This window comes from Panthera leo, chromosome A2, assembly GCF_018350215.1.
Source record: "Panthera leo isolate Ple1 chromosome A2, P.leo_Ple1_pat1.1, whole genome shotgun sequence".
NCBI lineage: Eukaryota > Metazoa > Chordata > Mammalia > Carnivora > Felidae > Panthera > Panthera leo.
The window spans coordinates 129,142,382-129,166,475 of NC_056680.1; the positions used below are offsets into that span (position 1 = coordinate 129,142,382).

Genomic DNA, 24,094 nt, shown 5'->3' on the forward strand with positions numbered 1-24,094 from the left:
TTTAGCATACAACTTACCTTTCATTAGCACATCATGCCCTTGCCAAACCCAGCTACATGCAAGTTCTAGAATGCATCATGCTTTTCTTGTTGCTGGGCCCTTATGTATATTCCCCTCTGTCTTCATTACTCTTCCCACCTTTCTTTTTCTTGGAAACTCTTTTTTTTTTTTTTTTTTTAAGTAAGCTCTACGCCCAATGTGGGGCTTGAACTCACAATCCTGAGATCAAGAGTTGCATGCTCTACCAACTAAGCCAACCAGGTACCCCGTCTCAGCCAACTCTTATTCATCCTTCAGTCTGCTGAGATATCACCCCACCAGGAAGTCCCCCCTGGCTCTCCAGGTCTGAATTAATTGCTCCTCTACACATTCCCACAAAATCCTATGCTTCCTCTGCTATAGCATTTATCACACTTGACTTTCTCATCTTTACTTCCAATTGGCTGTGAGTTCTTCGAGGGCAGGGACTCTTGTTCCCTGCCAAACTTCAGTGTTTGATTGCCAATACAGTTTTATGGAAGAAATTAATAAATTACTTCCAATAATGTATTATTAATAACAATTTTTAAGTAATTATTTTGGTAAGCTAACCTCATAATTTCCCATCCATGTAGACTATCTGCTTTGTATTCAGAATATGATGGATGTTGTGGAGGCATGGATGAAGGGAAAGGCATTACCTAACCACTTGTAACAAATTAGGTGTGTGTGTGTGTTGTGTCTGTGTGCATGGGGAAATATGTTCATGTGTCTGACTACCCTCTCTCTCATCTGATAGCTTTACTTGGCAGTTGGAAGATATTTATTGAGGAAGTATTTCTTTTTAAATTATGTATATTTATGTATGTGTATGTTTATGTACACTGAACTTCAAGAGGTGGATTTTTTTGGTATTTTTTTCTTCCAGAAATCATAGCACAACACTCATGGCTAAAGGCAGTAAAGGTGGGTAAGAAGGATCAAGTAATTTTTCACAACCAAATTCAACTATAGGACATCAACATTATTTTTCCAGTTAAAAGCTTACTTTGAGGAAGTTTTTAGCTTGTTTTTCCTTAAAAGCAATGTTTTTATCCCAAGCTCCATGGTGTCCTTAAGGATTCCCTAGAGGCATGAGGGCCAAAGGGAGCAAACACAAAGTGACCAAAACTCTGAGCTCCGATTCCCTTCTTTAGTCATAGTTACTCTGCTTCTATCTGTTTGGTTTTTTTAATAATAGAATTCCAAAAAAGATTTTCTTTGAAGGGTTCACTACATTAAAAAATAAGAAGAAAAAAAAGGTTAAAAACCACCAACTTAAAGGATTAGAGGTGGACTAAGGCTCAAACTATATAATTAGAGCACTAACATTTTTCATATTTCTTGTTTAAATTCACCTCTGTCGGGTTTATAGGCCCTTATTTGTGATAAAATGAGAAATATCATTGGAATGCAGATATCCAGGTAGAGTAAAAACAACATGGGTTTGGGGAAGTGTATTTATTCTCTGATGCAGCAATAAGATTATTTATCTTATAATGTTTAATGGCATTATTTGTGTACCAATCTTCAAGTTAATGATTCATAACAAAGAACACCAAAATAATATAACTGAACAACAGAAAAGCCCACTGGAAATGCCAGCTGCAGCTATGTTTTATATATATTACATGAATACCCCACCTCACTTTAATAATCTCTTAGTAAAAAGATCACCTTAAATGAGAAAATTCACCAAACTCACACATAAGTGGCAATTTTAACTATTTGGCCAATAAAGAAAAAAATTGAGAACAGGGTAACTGCAACCAAGGGGTTCCATATCCCAACATTCAGAAGACCATTGGGAACACCCCAGTAGGGAGAATTCGACCTGCTGGTGAACTCAGCAGTGATAAGCAGAAATGGGAGTCTCAAAACAGAAGCCTTCAGCCGTCCTCTGCACAACTGCTGGAATTGTGGAATGGTATTCCACTGCAAGTCAGGTAAACATCTGAAAACAACTTCTAGCTCCGTAACTTCCTAAGTTAGGTGAATCCGAAATCTTTACAATTGAACACATATAATTATTCCTAAGATCTACTGAGTAGAGAAGGAACCAACCTAATTTTCATCTCTTCTGGGAAACCTTACATGAGAACTCTAAGCCCCGGCACTGTCTTCCACTCCCAAACTCCTCTGACATGTACTAGACACACCCTCATTTGGCACCCAGTATTATTAGTTATCTTTGTATAGATATGTCCATTCTCCCCATCTATGCTCAAAGCCCCTAAAGAGTAAGTACCATGGCTTACTCCTCTCTCCTAAAAGTCTTAGAATTTTGTGAAGCATTTGCAAGCGCTAAGCAAGTGTGTCTTGACTGTCTGCTTAATTTTATTTATTTTTTTAACGTTTATGTATTTTTTTTAAATTTTCTTTAATGTTTATTTATTTTTGAGAGAGAGAAAGAGAGTGAGTGCCAGCGGGTAAGGGGCAGAGAGAGAGAGAGGAAGACACAGAATCCAAAGCAGGCTCCAGGCTCTGAGCTGTCAGCATAGAGCCTGACACGGGGCTTGAACTCATGGACTGCGAGATCATGACCTGAGCTGAAATCGGACACTTAACCAACTGAGCCACCCAGGCGCCCCCAACGTTTATTTATTTTTGAGGCAGAGACAGAGTGTGAGTGAGGAAGGGACAGAGACAGAGGGAGACACAGAATCCGAAGCAGGCTTCAGGCTCTGAGCTGTCAGCACAGAGGACAACACAGGGCTCGAACTCACAAACTGGGAGATCATGACCTGAGCCAAAGTTGGACGCTTAACCGACTGAGCCACAAGATAACACACCCACCCAGGCACCCCTTTAATTTTTTTTTTTTTTTTTAATATTTACTTTTAAAAAAAGACAGGGTGTGAGTGGGGGAGGGGCAGAGACAGACAGTGACAGAATCTGAAGCAGGCTCCAGGCTCTGAGCTGCCAGCACAGAGCCCCACGTAGGGCTCAGACTGACGAACGGTGAGATCATGACCCGAGTGGAAGTAGGATGCTCAACCGACACTTAACCCCTACTTAACTTTAGATGTGGTTTATATTGCCACCTACTTATAATGTTGATGGAGAGACAGTTTGGTATGACTGTGTCAGGCACTCCGTTCCTTTAAATACCAGTCAGGAGCATAAGAAAGAAACTGGATGGCCTGAGCAGGCTGTTTGGAGAGCCACCCAATCTATCTGATATAGCACCTCCCTGCACCTGTCATTCCCAAAGAACCAAAGGACCCATCTAATTCTAGAGCTAAATCTTTACTTCCCTTCCCATGCTCAGCACCAAAGGAGAAATCAAAAAACTTGGATTCAAGTCCTAGCTATGCCAATGACCCAGCAATTCATTTCATCTGTTTGAGTGGACTACCTGTAAGGTTCTTTGCTTCAACTATCTGTGATTCTGAGTCTAACTTCAGGCCTTTACCTTCCATATCAGAAATCCATAGAATAGCCCCTTCTCCCCACTCCTAAAATTACCTGTCTTTCAATATATATCCCATCATCATCATCACTGCACCTGTGCTCAAAGACCACTTCTGGCTTCTGCTGCAAGGTTACCATGCTCATGAAATCATGTTCACTTGCCTGGTCTTTATACATGTGCTCATTTAACAAACACACATCACATAGCTGGTTGGGTAGTACAAGATAACACACACACTTGGGGAAACTTCTAATATATTCCTGCTGTCAGCAGCAAAGATAAATATAACCCTACTTACAAATAAGTGCCAGTAACAATAAACAAAATTATTTTCATATAGGTCACCAAATAGGTTGTTGTCAACTTAATCAACAGCTTGGTGGCCCTGAGAACAATTCCCTGATCCTTCCAATTTTGTAAGAAACTTATTTTTATTGATACATCAACAGCAAATGATATTAGGGAGCATCACAATGGTTGTTATGGTAAATGGCTCAGAAAGAAAATTTAGTAACAATTTTGATGGATTTTAGGGAGTATATGAGCTAGATAAAAATATATGAGCCATATAGAAATTCAAAGCAATTTAAATTAATATCTATCAGTTTTGAATAATGAAGAAGTTTTTCAGAACCTAATATATCTTTGTTCTGAAAAAAGGCTAGACATATCACCTAAAGACCTTCCCCTTTCCCTAGCCAAGTAATTTGTTATCCAATTAATTACAAAGAAAGGTGGCAACCTCACCTCTTCATGAGTCTAGCCAAATGAATCATTTGTGTCTAGCCATAATAAAATCACAGATGAAAGTTCAGTTTTAGTAGTGAGACAGACATAACAGAATCCCCTAGGCAATATTTAAGATGTTATTTTTCCTTGGCCAAAATTATACCAACATTTTGCTATATTAGGTGTTAACTTCAGTACAAACATTAGATAGTCATATAAAAATTTTTGACTAACAGTACAGTGAGGTTTTCTTCCATTTTTAATAAGGATAGAGTGATGGACAGACACTCTCAAAATCAGTCAGATATACTCTTTCACAAATTATTATCAAATCTGTAAACTCTGAAAGAAGCATTAATTGGAAACAGAAAGAAAAACTGTAAAACAATTTTATTGTGAAACCAATGAAATAAAAATTTCATTCTAGTAAAGAATATTCACTTGCATTATCTAAAATATTGTATTGCTATATCAATGATACTAATATAAAAATTTTCGTTATTCTGTTTTGTTACCTCGATTAATCTCTTACATTCACCTACTCTTATCCCATATTGAAAGATATCAACTAATGTTCACAGTATTTGAGTAACCTTCCTAAGGTCACACAGACAGTAAGTAGCAGAGCTGAATCCAGATTATGTGCCCCCATGGCCTGTGCATTTAAGCACTGTGTTCCCCACCTCCCACTTAGTCACCACTCCCAGTAAATATTCATCACTCCCAATAAACATAACATGAGTTATTGATTTCATAGCTGCTACCACAGCAATCAGATGCAACTTTTATGAGGAGTGTTCTGAATACACAATTAGTTCAATCCACTATGTAAAAGGTAAATGCTCAAGTCTCGTTAATTTCTAATAAATTTTCAAATGCAGAAAGGGTATAAAAGGAAGAAAAGTACAAATCTATATATACAACATCAATTAAGAGAAAAATATCGCTGGAGTTGTCTTTGGACTTAAGCACCGAAAACATTTATTATCCTGCTATCCTTTCAGCCCCTCTGTATTGGCTCTTAGAACTTCATATTTCACTGTTGAAACACAGGAAAGCTGGAAGATACGTGCATTTCAAAACATCGTGCCCTTTTGCAACTTCCCTTCTACATTTATTACCTGGATCTTTAAACACTCAACTAGGAGCTAAACCAATTCAACTGTATGTGTAAAATGTAAAACTGGAAATGCCAGAAAATCAACATGACCTTTAAAATGTAACATTTTCCACAATCATTTAGTTAATAGTAGAAAGACATTTTATAGTATTTAAAGCATAATCTTCATGTGTAATATTTTCAGCAAACATAAAAGCAAATACAGAACAAAGTACTTAAAAATCAACCACATTTTTTAAACAAAAATTGCAATTAATTTTAAGCTACCACTTGTTTGCAGTAGTTACTTTACCTGTTAAACATTCATAACCATATTGGTGTGCTCCATTTGTCAAATACAAAGCTGATGCAACCATCACCACCCAAGCCCAGTCACCTCCTACGACTGGTAGGGCCTACCACTATGACTAATTCTCCCCCAACTTAGCCCTATTAGTTAGCTTGAGAACTAAAATATGTGTCAGACAAAGGCCAAGATGAGCCCTCTCTCTAAGTCAACAGGACCACCTTGATTAATTCCAAGGCACTGATCGCAACATGTTTTCTAACCAACAGACTCCTCAAAGATACTTAAAGAAAGATAATAATTAGGTAGTCGATATTACCATAAAATTAAATTTTATATAAGAGCAAATGTAGTCTTCTATCTTCAGATCCAATCATGTATTTGTTAAAAGTAAAAGATATGCAAATAAATGCTAATGGGATGGCAAATTTTCCCCAAGAGAAAATCACACTTCAGATAAATCACCACTCTTACAATTTTAATTCCATAATCAAGTAGCAATCCTTGAGAATGTAACTTTCCCCTTTGACTACTTTGATTAAGTATTTTCAGTAGAAGCTGATCAGAAAATAGTTTTTCTTAGATTTTTTTTTTTTTCCACTGCACGGTTCCTAGCAGATTAAAATTAGCAAGACAGATGAAGTCAGAATCCACATCATCTCCATTTATTGCCTTTAACAGCTGAAAATTAGGAAGAAAAAGAGATCGAAGAAACAAACAGAACAATCTAATGCCTGGCTAAAGGACAAATTCTACCTTTAAAATTGCGCACGGTTCCTATCAACTCTATGAATTCACTTCTTTAATGAAAAGAGTGAAAGAGCAAGGTTATAGCTTGCAGAGACAAAATAGTGACATATCAGCCAAGCAACTAAATTAGGTATCTCACCTGTCACGGAGAAAATCAATAAGGCCCAGTGAATTTATATTGTACACTGCTTTATTTAGGGAAAAACTTTGAAATACAACATCTTCAGCTCTTTGTGTACTAAACATATTCTGCTCCATTGGCTGGAAGAAATCTAAGAAAAGATGGCCTCTGTGGCACAGGGCAAACAGGACTCTGCCTTAGTGCAACACAGAAGCAGAACAAGATGAAAGAAAAGCAGCTGGGAAGGGGAGTTTTCCATTCAACATACGTAAAAATAATCAGGGAAAGGAATGTAAGTGGCTACCCTAAGAAGAAAATAGGTAGAATCGGCTTGGGTGGAAACAAAACACCAGCAGGATTGAGGAAGCCCTCAAAGTAGTTTACACCCCAAACAAATCAAGAGTGACACAAACTTAGGCAGGAAAAATGTGGCTCAATAGTCAAAGACATGCAGAGTCTGACCTGATTCTTTTCCAGCATCATCTTCTTCTCTTTTATGATGGTACCCTTCACATTCCCTCCCTATGCCTTTACTTGTTCTACTCTTTCAGCCTAGGTTTCTTTCCACCGTCTCCACACACTTAATGCTGCAGTCTCCTAATACAAGCTCAAAACTCACTCATATTTTATGAAGTCACAGCCAATCTCCAATCTGTTAGCTATGCCCCATCCTATGGCACCCAAAGCTTTGTTTACACCTCATTTTGGACACTTAGATTATATTCTGTATCAGTCATTTATTTACGTATTCATCTTCCCCACCACTATACCTAAGGGTGATTTTTTGGGGGGAGGGGGTATATTTTTTTAACTGTGGCAAAATACACATGACATAAAATTTACCACATCGGGGCGCCTGGGTGGCGCAGTCGGTTAAGCGTCCGACTTCAGCCAGGTCACGATCTCGCGGTCCGTGAGTTCGAGCCCCGCGTCAGGCTCTGGGCTGATGGCTCGGAGCCTGGAGCCTGTTTCCGATTCTGTGTCTCCCTCTCTCTCTGCCCCTCCCCCGTTCATGCTCTGTCTCTCTCTGTCCTAAAAATAAATAAAAAACGTTGAAAAAAAAAAATTTAAAAAAAAAAAAAAAAAAAAATTTACCACATTAACCATTTTTAAATGCACAGTTCAATAGTGATAAGTATACTCACATTGTTGTGCAACCAATCTCCAGAACTCTTCTCTTGCAAAACTGAAACTCTGTATCCATTAAACAACTCCTTATTCCTCCCTACCCCCTACCCCTGGTAACCAGTATCCTGCTTTCTTTATGAATTTGACTACTCTAGGGACCTCACATAAATGGAATTTGTCTTGTGACTGGCTTATTTCACTTAGCAAATGACCTCAAGGATCATCCATGTTGCAGCATATATCAGAATTTCCTTCCTTTTTAAGGCTGAATAATGTCCTACTACATGTGTATTCCACATTTTGTTTACCAATTCATCCAGCTGTGGATACATGGGTTGCTTCCACCTTTTGAGTACTGTGATTAATGCTGCTATGAAAATGGGTCTTAGAAACTTTTCAATTATTATTTTTTTAAGCTTTCTTTATTCTTGAGACAGCACACAGGAGTTGGGGATGGGCAAAGAGGGGGACAGAGGATTCAAAATTGGCTCTGCACTGACAGCAGCGTGACTGACATGGGGCTCGAACTCAAAAAGCATGAGATCATGACTTGGGCGGAAGCTGGACGCTTAACCGACTGAGCTCCCCAAGCGCCCGCCATTTTACATTAAGAGTGCATAGCATTATAATTTCCCCACATCCTCACCAATACTTGTTACTATTTTTTTTAATAGTAGCTACCCTAATGAGTATGAGTTAATAGTATCTCATCATGGTTTTCATTTGCATTTTTCTAATGATTAGTAATACTGAGCACCTTTTCGTGTTCTTATCAGTCATTTGTGTATCTTTGTTGGAGAAATGTCTATTTATGTCCTTTGTTCATCTTTTAATTGAGTTATTTGTTTTTTGTTGTTGAATTATAGGATTTTTTATAGACTGGATATTAACCCCTTATCAGATATATGATCCAGAGGGATTTTTTAAATTCACTTTTCTATTCCCTAACTTTCCATAATGGATTATATGTAATACAGAAATATACTTTGAGTTGAATGTGTTTCTTCCATTAAAAAAAAATTTTTGTATAATACAAAATTCAAAATATCCAAAAGGTAGTATACAATAGAAAATAAGACACCCTCTCATCCCTGCTCTCCAGCCACTCCCCAGAGGCATTTTATATTTTTTAATTATTCCCTCCAGAGATATTCTGTACATATACAAGAAACTATATATCTTAATTTAGTCTCCTCCAAAATATTAACCTACTAATGCCCACTGTTCTGCATCTTTTTTTGACTTAATAATTATTCCATTTCAGTATATATCAACTGCCTTATTCATTTTAACTACTACACATTCTACTATACGTACCATAATCTATTTATCCAATTCCCTAAGAATGGGCACTTAAGTTGTTTCTAATTCCTGCCAACAATACCCTTAAATATATTTCATCCAAGTACAAGATCTGCAGAATAAATCCTAATAAGGAATCAAATGATATGTGTGTTTTAAGTTTTGTTAACTATTTCTAAATTGGTCTCAATGAAAACTGCAAAAATCCATACTCCCATTAGCAATGATGAATCTGCCTATTTCCCTATACCCTCAATAACACATTGTGTTTTCAAACTTTGTTTCTTTGCCAATCTGACAGACTACTAAATCTAATATTTAGGTCATTCACAATCTAACCTCAATCTACATGTTCCATGGCCTTTTACTGTAGACAAATAGTTTCTCATTGGTTCTAAATTAAAGAACAAAGGTACTTCCCAAATGTCTTTGTTCAAACCCTATCGGTTATTTTGAATGGTTAAGATGATCTTTCTGCTCTCCCTGCAAATACAAAAGACAACATCGATTCAACAACTATTTAGTAAGAGTCTACTATGTTGCATAAAAGTAACTGAATTTTGTGCAATGGAAGATCATAGTAGGGAAGGTCAACCTAGAATGGAGAGCGGCCTCTATAACTTTAAGCTATACAGGCATACCTCGTTTTATTGCACTACTCCTTATTGTGCTTCGCAGATCATGCTTTGTGTGTTTGTCTGTTTTTTTACAGATTGAAGTTTGTAGCAACCTTGTATCAAGCAAGTGTCTTAGTGCCATTTTTTCAATAGCATTTGCTCACTTCATGTCTCAGTGTCACATTTTGGTAACTCTCACAATATTTCAAACTTTTTCATTATTATTATACTCGCTACAGTGATCTGTGATCAGTGATCTTTGATGTTACTATTGTTAATTGTTTTGGAGCACAACAAACCATGCCCATAAAAGATGGTGAACTTAATCAGTAAGTGTGTGTGTTCTGACTGCACATGTGGTGGAAACAGAACTATGTCATGTCTTCAGCCATAGAATACACTTTGAAGACAAAAAAAGAACTTTAAATTAGTACAGATACAAAAAGATGAGATTGCAAGATAATAAGGATGTTAATAAAGGACGTGACTATTAGAGTTTTATCGTGAACTAAACAACATCAAGCATTCTCAAACTCGGAAGTGTAGAGTTTTCTGTAACTATAATGCATTAGTATGTCGCTGACCATTCCTCTAAGTATTTTAAACTAGATGGACACTTTGAAACTAGAATTATATTTAATGTATCACTTGCGTCAACATTTCAACTTCACAAGACTGTTTGCATTCTCTTCCCCCCCAAAAATCTTTCTACCTAACTATGCCTTGCCCTACTGGCTTCAATCATCTACCATCTTCAATGGTAGATGTTTTCCTACCATAAACATCTAATAATGTGTCTCTGACTACATACAGAGGGTGGCAATATAATTCGTGCTGTTGAAGGGAGAACTAACATCTCAAGCTAACAACTAGGAAATAAATGTGATTAGGAGCACACAAGCTGAATATCACAAAGTGTATACCTTTCACAATAAGATACAAGGAGCCTTAATAAACAAGACATATTCAGAAGAAAAAAAATGCATTTTTTTCTCGGACACAGCTAAATAATACATCTTTTCTGTAGTATTACTTTCTTAACCCCAATTATTACTGCCCTTTATTACTTGTCTGCAAAACCAAAAAAAAAAAAAAAAAAAAAAATTAAAAAGTTAAATGTAATAACCCGGTATGACTCATTAACCAAATAATTCCTCACATTTCTTAAAATTTTTTTTAAGTTTATTTATTTTGAGAGAGAAAAGACAGTGCGAGTGGGGGAGGGGCAGAGAGAGAGAGGGAGACTGAGAGTCCCAAACAGGCTCTGAACTGTCAGTGCACAGCCAATGTGGGGCTTGAACTCATGAAACCACTAGATCATGACCTGAGCCTAAACCAAGAGCCAGATGCTTAACAAACTGAGCCACTCAGACTCACATTTCTTTATGAATTAAAATTTACATAGGATTCTAACAAACAGCTTGGCTAGTACTCAAAAATAACCATGTGAGCTCCATTTTTCCAAAAAAACGAAGTTCAGAGACGAAAAGTTCATGTTCGCATAGTTGATAGTAGAGCTAGCACTTGAATAAAACCTCATAAACTCGTTCCATCTTTTCACCATACATCACCACTTTAAAGTATAGAAATTTATATTTACTATTTTTTTAAGTTTTAAAATACAGGTTTTAATGAAATGTTTAGAATATTAACATCATGCACACGTCTCACACAATCTTCATCTGAAACTTAAACTATTACTGTCATAACTCATGTGTTCAGACTACAGTACTTCTCTTACACGAGAAAGAGATTCATAAAAAAGCTAATTAGTTTATGAAGTGCCTCAAACTCCTTCATAATGATACTAAATAGTTATTATTTAACAGAACTAAATAATAATTACTTAGTATTTAAATGTGACACTAATAAAACTCTCATTAAATAAGCTCTTGGAAAAAATACCAAAATGCTTTGTAAATTATCTGCTACACCAGGCAAAGTAAAATTTAAGGAAATAAGCTACATACTGTATGATTCCAACTATATGACATTCTGGAAAAGGCAAAACTATGGAGACAGTAAAAAGATCTACGATTGTCAGGGGCTGAGAGAAGGATGAATAGGTAGAATACAGTGGACTTTGAGGGCAGTGAAACTACTGTATGATACTATAATGGTGGACACGTTATCACGGATTTGTTCAAATGCACAATAGAATGTACAATACAAAGAGTGAACCCTAATGCAAACTATGGACTTTAGGTGATAATGCTACATCAGTGCAGGTTCATCAGTTGTAATAAATGTATCATTCTGGTAAGTAATGTTGATAATGGGAGAAGCTATGCATGTGTGGGGGTGGGGGTATATGGGAAATATCCGTACCTTCCCCTGAATTTTGCTGTGAACCTAAAACTGCTCTAAAAAAAATAAAATCTATTTTAAAAAATTAACACAAATTATCTGTGGCAACTCTAATCTTTTCCTACCAAGTGTTGCTCTACAGGTCCACTATTACCTACTTAGCAAAGAACACCTTTGATTACCATCAACCCTAACCTTTAGTTGAACTCTTCTTTACAGACTCAGTGCCCCTCACAATGCCCACTGCCCTTTGTAGCCCACTCATCCTCAAACATGACATCAGTTGACTAAGCCCAAAGACAGGCAGAAAATTTGGTACAGACAACAGACAGAGAAGGCAGGTAATGGAGAAGGAAGTGAAGAATACCTAAAGAGAGAAATCAGCAGGAAAATCCACCAGACAGAGCAGAAAGCAGAAAAGAATCCTGAGATGCTTTGAATTTATTGGTCTACATAATGTGAAAAATGCATAAAATTAAATTTTCCTAAAATGTAAAATATGCTATTACAAACATTTCCCTTCTTTAAAAAAAAAAAAAGTCTTTGCTGTACATGATTCTAAAACCAGAACACCTAAACTTGATAATGTGTTTACAATGTGTCCTCCAGCTACAAGCAAGATGATTTTTCAAAGGCTGACCATAAATGCTACAAACATTTTTCAAAAGAAAGATATATACAAATGCATGTGTCAAAGTGTCATGACAAAGACCTACCTCTCGGAATAAATTTTTGGATAAAATGGCAAAGATAAAATTTTTATGATTTATCACATGGAAGAAAGACATTATCTTGTGGGCATTCTTAATCTAAGTCAAAAATATGCTATGAGTTACCAAACTAAGCAGGAGTTCAATGAGATTCTGAAACAGTCATACACGAATGACTGTGTGTATGTTGGGGGGCGGGCGAGGGGGTGCTTGCTTGCTTTGGTCAGCATTGAGAACAGGCTAAGCACCTGGCAGACCCGAACATCTGAGGCATTTAGGAGAGGCTAAGGGCTAGAGTGGCAAATCAAAGACCCATCAGACAGGATTAAAGATGGCTCTGGCAGGAGCCACCACCATCATCAATACCACCTGAGCAAATAATGACCCTCGGCATCTGAAATTTCAGGAGAGGCGTAAAGACTGGAGTTTTGCCAGTGATCCCATTCAGTTCAGTTAATAGCAATTAAACACCACTGAAGTACCAGGCATTAAGTTAAAGGTGCCAGAAGACAATGAAGAGTAAGATGTAGCCCCTACTTTAAAAGTTTCCAGTCCAACATAGGGTAAGACAAGTCCACAAATGACTATAGTCCAGGCAAAACAGAGCAAATTCCAAAAGACAGATATAAAAATGAGCATCAGACATTCAGAGATTTCATCAAGGAGGTAGACTATCTAGGAGAAAACCTACCTAGGTGACTGACAGGTTCTTGCTATGGTTACTTTTCTTGCTCACGATTTTCTCCCATCAGATGTACTACTTTTACACTAGAAGATGTGAAAAAGTTGGAAAATGTATCTATTGCTTTAATGGTTTATAAAGGATTTTCCATAAAGTCTTCATTGAAATTCAAAGCTATGCTGTGCTGGGTAGAGGTGGTTATCTTGTCAGACAGCCAACCCCCCAAGATGGTCCCCAATGATGCATGCCTCATACACTGTGTACTCTCACTCTGAATCAGGGCTGGCCCATGAGACCAATCAGACATCAAAATGATGGTGTGTGACTTCCAAGGATAGGTTATAAAAGGCTCTACAGATTGCACATTGGTCTCCTGTATGTCACTCTGGGGAAGCCAGCTCCTATGGTGTGAGGGCAGCTGAATGGTCAGGCCCTTATGGAGAGGAATCAAATTGCCAACACCAACTTGCCAGCCATGTGAGTAGGCATTTTGGAAGTGAACCTTTTAGCCTCAGGCATGCCCTCTAATAACTGCACCTCTAGCTGGTATCTGACAGCAACCTCATGAGACCCTGAGCCAGAACCACCCAAATTGCTGACCCACAGAAACCATGATTTAATAAATGATTATTGTTGTTTTCAGCCACTGAGCTTTTGATATGTTACAAAGCAACCAGAGAGCTAACGCATCCCAATTTTACATGTGATGCTCAGAGAAACTAACCTAGCTACTACCATTTAGGAGTGGGCAGGGAAACCTGATCTAGAACCCAATCTGAGGCTTTAGGTTCAGTTTCCTTTCCATTAAATAATACTACTTCTCAAGTAAAATATGTTAGAATACCATAGGATGATCATTCTTATGTGATTATAGGACCAACACTAATATACCAGGCATCCCACAGTAAAAAAAAAAAAAAAAAAAAAAAAAAAAGACACAGTTACATGTCCCTCTGTACATAACAGACATGATGGGACCTATAATATAATTGACTACATGGTGCTCCATGGTACTTTGTGGAGTTTTTACTGTCTTCTGGAAGATTTCTATATTTTAATGTATAGATTTTAAAAATGAAAACCTATTTAGAGCATTTTAATACTCAACAATCACATTACTAACATTGAGAATTTTTATACACTTTACAATCTTTGTCACAATAAACATTTGTATAATTTTAAATAGAATTAATGTGTCAGATGAGAAATGCTCAACTGCTGACTGTTTCTTTAAGGATTTATATTTTTGCTTTAGGTCTTCAACATTTTAGCATTATGCAAATACAGTAAAATATAGCATCAAAATGCTCATGATGGTGAAATCTTACATTCCAATCTGTAAAATGTTACTACCTTGCAGGGCAAGGTGGCAAGCTCTTAGCCAGTCTTATCCTAGAGAAAGTCAACAGAATATTTCATTGTCAAAATCACATCTACATGTAATGTCCCTTTATACAATCACCTCTTTTGACCCACACAATCTTACAAGGTAGGACTGTTTACTGCCATCTCCATTTTCCAAAGGATGATGGGCTTAGAGAAGTCTAAATAACTTAACTAAGGACACATGCTATTAAAAAGAATCACAGGGGCACCAGGGTGGCTGAGTTGGCTGGGGGTCCAACTCTTGGGTTTGGCTCAGGTCACCATCTTCACAGTTTGTGGGTTTGAGCCCCCCATTGGGCTCTGTGCTGACAGTGTAGAGTCTGCTTGGGATTCTCTCTCTCTCCCTCTCTCTGCACCTCCCCTGCTTGCTTGCTCGCTCTCTCTCTCTCAAAATAAATAAACATTAAAAAACAAATAAAAGAATCACGAAAATCTGACCTATTACTTTTTAGCTCCAACTCCAAGACTTTTCTGCTGCACCATATCTTAGCTCAGTCATTCTCTACCCTGGCTGCATTAGAACATCTGGGGGCATTTTGAAAAATATCAATACCTGGACATAATTCCAAGAGATTCTGATTTAATTGCTCTGGTCTGTTTTAGTCATCTAGAATATAATAAACGAGTTGTAGTAAATTCATAGAAAGTTTGTACTAGAAAAGGAAAAACTGTGGATATCTCTATATGTCAGCTGAAACATCTTTATCCTCCAAAGTTCCCTGAAAGACACAGACATCTTGCAGTAAACCAAACAGAACAAGGAGGAAGAAGAGATGAAAAACTGAAACCCATTCCGCCACTATCATGGGACCACCAAGGAGTATTTTATTCCCTTGATCCCACTCCTCGAACCTCAGCATCCTATAACTTCACTCCACTGCAAGTTCTAGCTCACGTGTCACCTTGAGATTTCACCTGTGCAAAGTCTTGTGGCTAACACAAAAGAAAGAAGTCCATTGTTTTACATCCATCTTACCTTGGACCTCTATAACAGCACATATTGCATAAGGCATTTATTTACACATCCATTTCTCTCACTGACCTGGGAAGTCCTTAAGGGCAGGATTCCTATCTCATTCATCCTTCCCATCCTATGTAGCCTTCCATATTATACAGCCTTGAAGACAGCAGATATTAATAAATGTTTGCTAAATCAAATGATTTTTTTTTATGTTTGGCATGGTTAATTCCCCCTTAGCTTCCTAGTACACACTCTGTTGACATTTTTCAGTTTTTAATAAAAGAAAGGGGACTTTTTCCCCCCCCCCCCACAGTTGGATTAGGTCAGAGAATGATGTAAGTGAAAAAAGGCCAGATGCAGTGAAAGCAAGTTATCAGTGGAACTTTGGACAAGGAAAAAAAAGGGGTAAATAGGATATTCAAGAGTGGGGGTCAGGTATGCATTTTTTGTTTGTTTGTTTATTTGTTTTAAAGGGAAGATTAGGCAAAGACAGCGACAACCTGATTTTCATTCACTAGAAAGCATAACAAAGAACCGTGATTACAGGCAATTATATTTTCAACACTTCCCTGTCTGTGGGGCCCCTTCCTCTCAATATACATACATGCTGTCTCTCCCCTCAAAAAAAGAAGCCTGCCACACTGAGTTTCATCTTTGGACACATATTAGAGCTTTGAAAATTCTGGACTGCAGACCAGTGAAGTCAGAATCTCTGAGAAAGGGCCCAGGCATACTTACTCTCTCTTCACTTCCTCCTCTCCTATTCACTCCTTTTGCCCACGCGGTGTACTTTCTGCCCCCACCAAACCAACGGAGCCATTGATTCTACTTTACAATCCTCATCATGCTTGATGATTCATAGCATTACAGTTTTAATTGGGTTCTACTTCTTGAAACTCTGCAAGTTGGCCTGAAAAGTTTTGCTTTCTCTTTTCCCCCAGCTTCTCTGGCCACTCCCCTTCTGTCTTGGTGTGTACCCAAAAATTCAGTATTCTCCAAAACTTACCTTGAGCCCTTTTCTCTTTCTATGCAGTTCCTCTAAGCACTTCTGTCCTTACCCATGCCTTCAACTACTCTCCACATAGTAAGCACTCAGAAATCTGCCTCTGCATGCAGCCTCCACATCTCTTGTGACACTCCAGGACCGTATATCCAATGGCCTCCTAGACAGTCCCAACTCGCCAAGGACATGTCCAGCAAGCTCCTTAATCACTTGTCCCAGCCTGAACTCAACAGCTGCCCCCAGCCCAGAGCTGCTTCCTCTTCTCCCTACCCTCTCACCAGTCAGAAATCTGGCAGCTACTCCAGCACCCTCACTCTCCCCTTTCTGTTACATTCAAACAGTCATGAAGACGAACCAATTTCCCCTCCTTCTAAATATTTTTCCTAAACTTCTAAGTTTACTTCTAAGTTTCCCCACTACTTCCAGCCTTGTCCCAGCTCTCGAGTGGCCATTATCCATACTAATACACTGTCTGCTCAGGTCTCCAGTCTTGCCACATCCCCACCCAGCACCTCACTCCACCCCCAATCGACCCGGCACTTTGCTTTCAAGGTGACCTTTCATGTCGCTCACAATGCCACACGTGGCATAGAAAGTATGCCCTGACCTAGCTATCCAGTTTCATCTCCTTTCACTCCTGACTTTGCCCTAATGTAACTGACCTATATATAGTTCCATGAACACAACATGCCCTCGTAATGCCATACAACTATTCAGGCTATGAGCCCCACATGGAAATGCTCTCTCCTGCTTGTCAACCTGCCCACTTCTACTCCGCTTTCAAGGTTCAGTTCAAAACACAACCACTGCTAAAATCTTCCCGTGACATTTCCATCAGGGATCAAGAGCTCCTGCTAGTCTTCCTTTGCACTTATACCTCTGTTGTGGCAAATAGTACACAATATTTGAACTGTTGGCCAAGATGTCTACTGTCCTACTAAACTATAAGATCCTTGACCAAGGACAGTGACTTCATCTTTATAGCCTCAGCACTAGTTCAATGCACAATAGCATATAGTTAAAAAAAAAAAAAAAAAAAAAAAAAAAGTGGTTAATGACAGGACAAGAAGATCAACTGGATTTCAAGCATAGAAAAAGTCCAGATCGGGGGTTCCTGGGTGGCTCAGTTGGTTAAGCATCTGACTTCAGCTCAGGTCATGATCTTATGGTTCGTGGATTCAAGCCCTGCATCGGGCTCTGTGTTGACAATGCAGAGCCTAGAGCCAGCCTGTTTCTCTGCCCCTCCCCTGCTCACACTTTGTCTCTCTTTCAAAAATAAATAAACATTAAAAAAAAAAAAGAAAAAGAAAAATTTTAAATTTTTAAACCAAAGAAAAAGACCAGATCTTTAGGAAGTACAGACATCTATTATTAAGTCCCACCCATTAAAAAAAAAAAAAAAATAGAAATACATGATTATTCAGGTAATAGCGAGGTAATGAAAGAAAGAAAGAAAGAAAGAAAGAAAGAAAGAAAGAAAGAAAGAAACTATCATTGGACTAAGCATCAATAAGGAGGTAAGAATCTCCAACGGAGCAGCTGACAAAAGATCAACAGAAAGGCCAGAGATAAAGGTGGTTCTTTCTACGAGTCAAGTAATTCATCAACCTAAATCCATGGACTGAGCAAAAATTGGCACCTTCCTCTGTGAGTTCACCACTCCTCCCTTTTGTTATTCTCCATAGCCTTTTCTCAGCCCCCACTACTAAATTCCAGATTCCAGGGGTAATGTCTCTCTGCTGGAGCCACAAATCCTGCCAGTGGATTATTCTGAGATCTAAGGTGGGGGTTAGGGGGCTGATAACCTTTGTTCTTGTGGCCAAGACCGAGAGGGAAGAAATGAAACTACTATTTACTGATGGCTAATTTTGAACCAGATATTGTGCTACTTTACAAATGCTCACTAAATCTCACAATAATCATGAGCAATTATTCCATTTTACAGATAAAGAATTTGTATCCAAGATCACAGCTAAGCAATCACAGAGCCTACTTGAAAACCCAGAAGTAATAGCATCTAGAGTATTTCTATATTCCTGACTGCCTCAAAATGAGGGATGTGGTTCCGCTATTCTAGGCTGGAACTCAAAATATATTATTCTCCAAAACCCTATTATAAATGTTGGCTAGAGTCTGTAGTACCACTGATACATAATGGGCATATAATGAGTTAAAATAGCTTTTTGGGGTCCTGATCTGGAAATCTAAAGTCTATTTGTTATTCGATTTCTGTAAGTACACCGTTCAACACTGCAAACAAAAATGGACTTGGAAATGAATTTCTGGAATACAAGAATATGTTTTTCCACAAAAAAATCACCAAGGATAGAAACTATTTTACCTCGTTAACTTGTAAGAGCAAGGACACCAGAAGACACCTGTGGGAAGTGTGCTTTTCTGACCAGGTGCCCATTTAGCGTGTGCTGTCATTTGAATAAAACATCACACTAAACCCTACAGACCAGAGCTGATGATACAATGTCACCAACCAGAGCTGATAGGCCTCTAATCTACTGACAAAATGTACTCCTTAGCAAAGTGAAGCCAGATGTCTGGTGTAAAATCTGATGTCTGTGGACTTGTCTTTCTTGGCTTCCCGAGCTGTATTAGATACACTAAATACACAGCTTAACTGTATATTAAACCCACAACTTGGCAAAATCATGACAGTTTGGACATGTAGCATCAGTATTTTTATTGTAATTCTTATAAACCAAAGACATTTCTGAAATAGAAATCCTAAATTTAAGCACTCAGCTAAATGCGGTGGTATGTCTTTCCCACGTTAGGAACAGTGTCAGAGCTTTATAAACACATTTACAGAAACCCTTTCCCTTCATTTTTCAAGCTGACACTCTATAGGCATAGCTGTGGAATGATTTCATAGGGGGAATTCAAGCCACGTCAGGGGTCAGTCCTTGTCCCAGAAACTCTAGGATCAGATATAACAAGTCGTGACTGTGAAAATGCAAACATCCACCTTCAGGAAAGTGAAATACGAGATACCTTACTTCAATAGCAAAGATCATGAAGAATGTGATGAGTGACCAGATAAAAAAGGAGGGAAGTTAACAGTTAGTATCTATATGCCAGACGCTGTTTTTTTACACATTTTTAAATATACTCATTGTTCTGTTTTGACAGGTGAGACGTTAGGGAGCAAAGTTTTAACTGGTCCAAAGTCGCAGAGCTTATGAGATAAGAGCCAGGACTCAAGCCAATGACTAAAAGAATCTAAAAGCCATGCCACTTCTACAGGAGGATTGGCCTGGTACACAGACAAGAACAGAGGTAGAAGGCCAAATAGTAACATATAATCATGAAACAAATAGTTGAAGAAATAGACACAAATTGTTGAGAAGGTTCATCTAAGAGTAGGCTCTTAAGAGACTTGCTTTCCATCTTTCATATCCCTGCAAGATTCATTTTTAACCTTATGTAACCAGAAAAAGTCATCTTCAATAAAAAATGAGGTTAAATATACCAGAAACTCATACAGGTGACCAGCCTAGTACTTACTTTCTTAAGTGAATCCCCCATAACACTCTCCATATTTTCTCATCTTACATTATCTTTATGCAACAATTCAAACCATTATCTTCATGTAATTTTTGTACTGGTACAATACACTTATTACACTGGAAAATGACTATAACACTGTAACAGCACTCCAACCAGTCTTAAGGGTTAACTTGCCTCAAGCTTATGCCCTTTGTGCTTGCTGATCTAAGTCCATTGGTCTGTAGCCAAACTAACCTACTTTCCTGGAGATTTGCAAACCGCTGGCCTTGAGGAGTGAAGAACCAAACTTTCCCAGAAGATAACACCTAATCACATTAGAAAACAGCGGCCACCGATGACAACGAGCCTCTTCAGGGTCATGTCGACACACAACTAACCGCCTGGGCGCCAGCTTCTCCTGAATGTGGCAATCAGGAGAATGCCCCCTCTCCCCATTCTTCACACCTTCCCCTTAAAAACTCTCCAGCTGCACCTGGACTGGGAAGATGGTCTTTGAGACATTAGTCCACCATCCTCCCAGGTTGCCGGCTTCCTCAATAAAGCAATCTTTCCTTTGCCACCATCACCTGTCTCTCAAGTATTGATTTTCAAGCAGTCAGCAGCCTAACCTGAGTTCAGAACTGATTCTCTGTCCAGTAACAACAGTATTCTAAAAAAGGACACAAATCACCACGTCAGTAATCCTTGAAAGTTTACCACTGAACGTGCTAGAAGGCAGAAAAATAGCACTGTCCACCCGCAACACTGTATAGACTAAGCTCAATAGTATAGGGAAGGTCTTTACAGTAACACTTAACTATTCTGAAAATCCACAGAAAACTGATGAAAGGCCTGCCCCAAATGGCCATCTCCAACACAGGCTCATCATTCTTACCATCCAACTTATACATCAGTGCTCGGTCGTTTGGTAGGAAAAGATAATAAATAAATATCTACTGCGCTAATGAATGAACCCATCCATAAACAACTATTTTCTAGTTTTTCGTACATTATGTATATGGCTATCTGAGCCATATACACAGACAAGTAAGAAGGCAGGTTAAGGGTACAGGCAGCCAGGGCCAAGTTGCCACAGAAAGCAATTCTGGCTCTCCTGTGTAAGTATCCAGAATGGTTTGCTACATTCTTGCTTGGGGCTAACCTGAATTTTAACTAACTGAAAACACTTGTTTACATGGGACACATAGGATGCATAAGGCATTCCCAATGTTCTGAGAGGAGCTGTGTTTCATTGCAGTAAGAAGGTAGAAGGATGGCAAGTGATGGAAGATTTGCACAGAAGAACCAGTGTAAGACACCACACTGAAAATCACAGCAAACCTCCGAGGGTTTCAGTGTGTGTTTGGCCACTTTTCAGAAGGGAAGAGAGTATTTGTGAAGGGGTATCAAAGTCAAGGAAAAATGGCCCTGCCTGGTAATTTCACCCCCACGCAAAAATCGAAAATCAAAAACAAAAACAAAACCTTCCTCTATGAGCTTGAGAGAAGATCCCAAAAGAATTTCAACAGTTATGATATTGTTATTTTTACCCTTTGGCGTTCTAAATAATTTTTACAGAAGTCTCTTAAAAAAAAAAAAAAAATCTGTGGGTGGGTCCCTGTCAGTAATCAAGCAGGGCCATGATTGTTTAATGACTACAGTCTGGGGGATTAATCAAAGGTAGCTTAGAGAGCGCCATGGTGGGGAGGCAGACAACTGCAAGACCAACGTTCCAAAGACGGGAAGGGTAACGACAGAAAGCTGTCGGGTCAAGTAGCTAAAAGGGATCTATGCCAAGCTGTCAAGTTCCCAGCCAGCTCTACAGGCTCTAGGCCTGAGAAAACTTTCGGGCTTGGAGTCTGTGAGCCTTGAAGGTGGGCCTCGGTTTCCTGATGATAACGGTAGAATTTGGCCCCCACATCCCCCAGGGGCAGTTGTGGCTCTCGATTTTTGTCTCCCTTGCTCTTTCTTACAGAGTCCTAGCTCCTTCCACCCCTGATCATTCCTTACTTACCCTTTCTCCCGTTCTTCCTCGGTGAGAAGGGGTAAGTGGTTATTTTGTGCCCTCGCCCAATTTGGCCAAAACCCTAAAAGTAAAAATGACAGAGACAGGTGCTTTAAAATCCTGATGTTGAAGCCTCAGGAACTCCCACCACCTGCCCAACACTTCAAGGCGCAGGGCAGCGCGTCCCCACAGCGCTCCCTCACGGCCAGGGCTTGGAGCCGGAGTTGTCCCCTCTGGGGGGCGGGGGTGACAAGGAGCGGGCGCGATCTAGGGGTGCCCACTTGGCGGGGAGGACCTAGCCGCCTCCCGGCTACGTGTCGCCGTCGTTAGGCGCCGAGGAGCCACCATAGTTAGCCGAAAGGGTAGGCGACTGTGCCGGCCGCCGCGCGGGGCCTTAGATAAACACGCGCACGTACACATGCTCGCGACCCCACAGGACTCGCGGCCGAGCAGCTCTCAGCCTCCCAGCAATTCCCTCCCCGCCTGCAGCCGACTCCTCCGGAAAGGGCCCAAGCCCGGGGGACCACCAGGGGTCGGCGGCTGCGCGCCCGCCCACCCCCGCCAGCCTCACAGAACCCCCCGAACCGCCACCGCGCTCCCGCCCTCCGCACCCGCTGCGCAGCTCAGCCCAGGGGAAGTCCCCGCGCTGGCCCCGCCCCCCACCGGCGGCAAGCTCCGCCCCCATCCCCTGCGCGCGGGAGCTGCGCGAAGCTCCGCCCCCCGCGGAAAACCGGTGCCGCCTCCTCCCCCTCCCACCGCCCCCCGGCAGCGCCAGGCTGGGTTAGGCCCAAATCCCGGTATGGATTTGCAACGGATTAAAAAATAACACTCATTCAGCAAGCAATAACTGAGCACTTACTCGAAGTTCTGCACCGTACTAATGGCAGAGAGGACGACAGAGAGCTGAAACTCTATGAAACTGTGTCTTCAGCACCCCCCCCCTTTTATATAGGTCAGGAAACGGAGACCCCAGCAGCGGCTTGGAGTGCACAGCTACAGTGGCAAAGAGCCTTTTGAGTGCTCCCCCTCTGGACTCCCGTTATTGCGTTTCTTCTACTAAAGTGCACACAGGGAAACTATTTCTAGGCAAGCCAAAAGGAATAATCCAAAACAGGTGGTTTACTTTGGGAAAGCTGGAATTTCATTCCTAAGCGTTTGTCTTCAACTTACAGGGTTATGACAACCCACAAAGAAAGTGGAACCTAGATCTACCAAACAGATATAAAACACTTATTCTCTCTTTTATCCCTACCCCAATTATATGCCTTATTATTGTTGTATTTTTCATTCTTCCGAATGCTGACAAACTACTCTGTGCATTTTCAAATCATTTAATATAAATGTTAGTACCAGATGCTCTGGGACTCTAGCTTAAAATTAATTCTAAAGGTTTAACAACCTACTCAGAGACTCAAACCACTGATAACTAAAACTCCTAGAGTCTCCTGAGAATAACATTGCTTTCCTGCAAAGAGGGTATGTGCCAACTCTGTAGTTTTTCTCATTCATCACTGAAATAATTACTGTAGGGCAAGCTTTTCTCTGCCAATGCTTAAGGATTTAATTCCATGAGCACTTAGCTGCATGGGAGTCCCACCTTTATCAAATAGCAGTGAGAACCTATTTATAAATTGGACTGGGTCCTATTGGCATTGTGAAAATCAATAAAGGGAAACCTCACTAAAGTGGAGTTGGGAGGCTACAGCTGTACCACCCACACCACTTCAGTTACAGACCCCAACAGAGCAATCCTCCACAGGAAAGAATCAACTACAGTCCTTAACAGATAAAGTTGTACATTGCATTTCCTACCACAAATAGGCTACCTTTGCAACCCAGCCAATAAGAAACCATTATCATCCTGAACTCTTGCTTTTCTCCAGTGGACTTACATTCAAAACAACCCTTCTGATTCCTCCTTCATCATAAAATAACAATCCTCTCCTTTGTTGCATTTGCCTGTGTTTTTTGCTATAGCTTGCATATCCCAAATTGCAATTCTCTGCTATTCCTGAATAAACCATTTTTCTGACAATGTAACTGTTTTATTGTT

At 39.6% G+C, this 24,094-nt stretch overlaps 1 protein-coding gene across 7 annotated transcripts in view; it reads right to left on the reverse strand.

Moving 5' to 3' along the window:
* IMMP2L (inner mitochondrial membrane peptidase subunit 2) overlaps positions 1 to 22,698 on the reverse strand; it is an 890,955-nt gene extending 868,257 nt beyond the window's left edge. For 3 of the 7 annotated variants that reach the window (XM_042922358.1, XM_042922363.1, XM_042922382.1), the window contains exons 1-2: positions 22,458 to 22,621; positions 22,051 to 22,123 (exon numbers count right to left, since the gene is read on the reverse strand). The gene's annotated coding sequence lies outside the window, so the exon portion shown is untranslated. The other 4 variants (XM_042922372.1, XM_042922411.1, XM_042922401.1 and 1 more) reach the window with 4 other exon arrangements.
* Between the last annotated feature and the right edge of the window lie 1,396 nt (positions 22,699 to 24,094).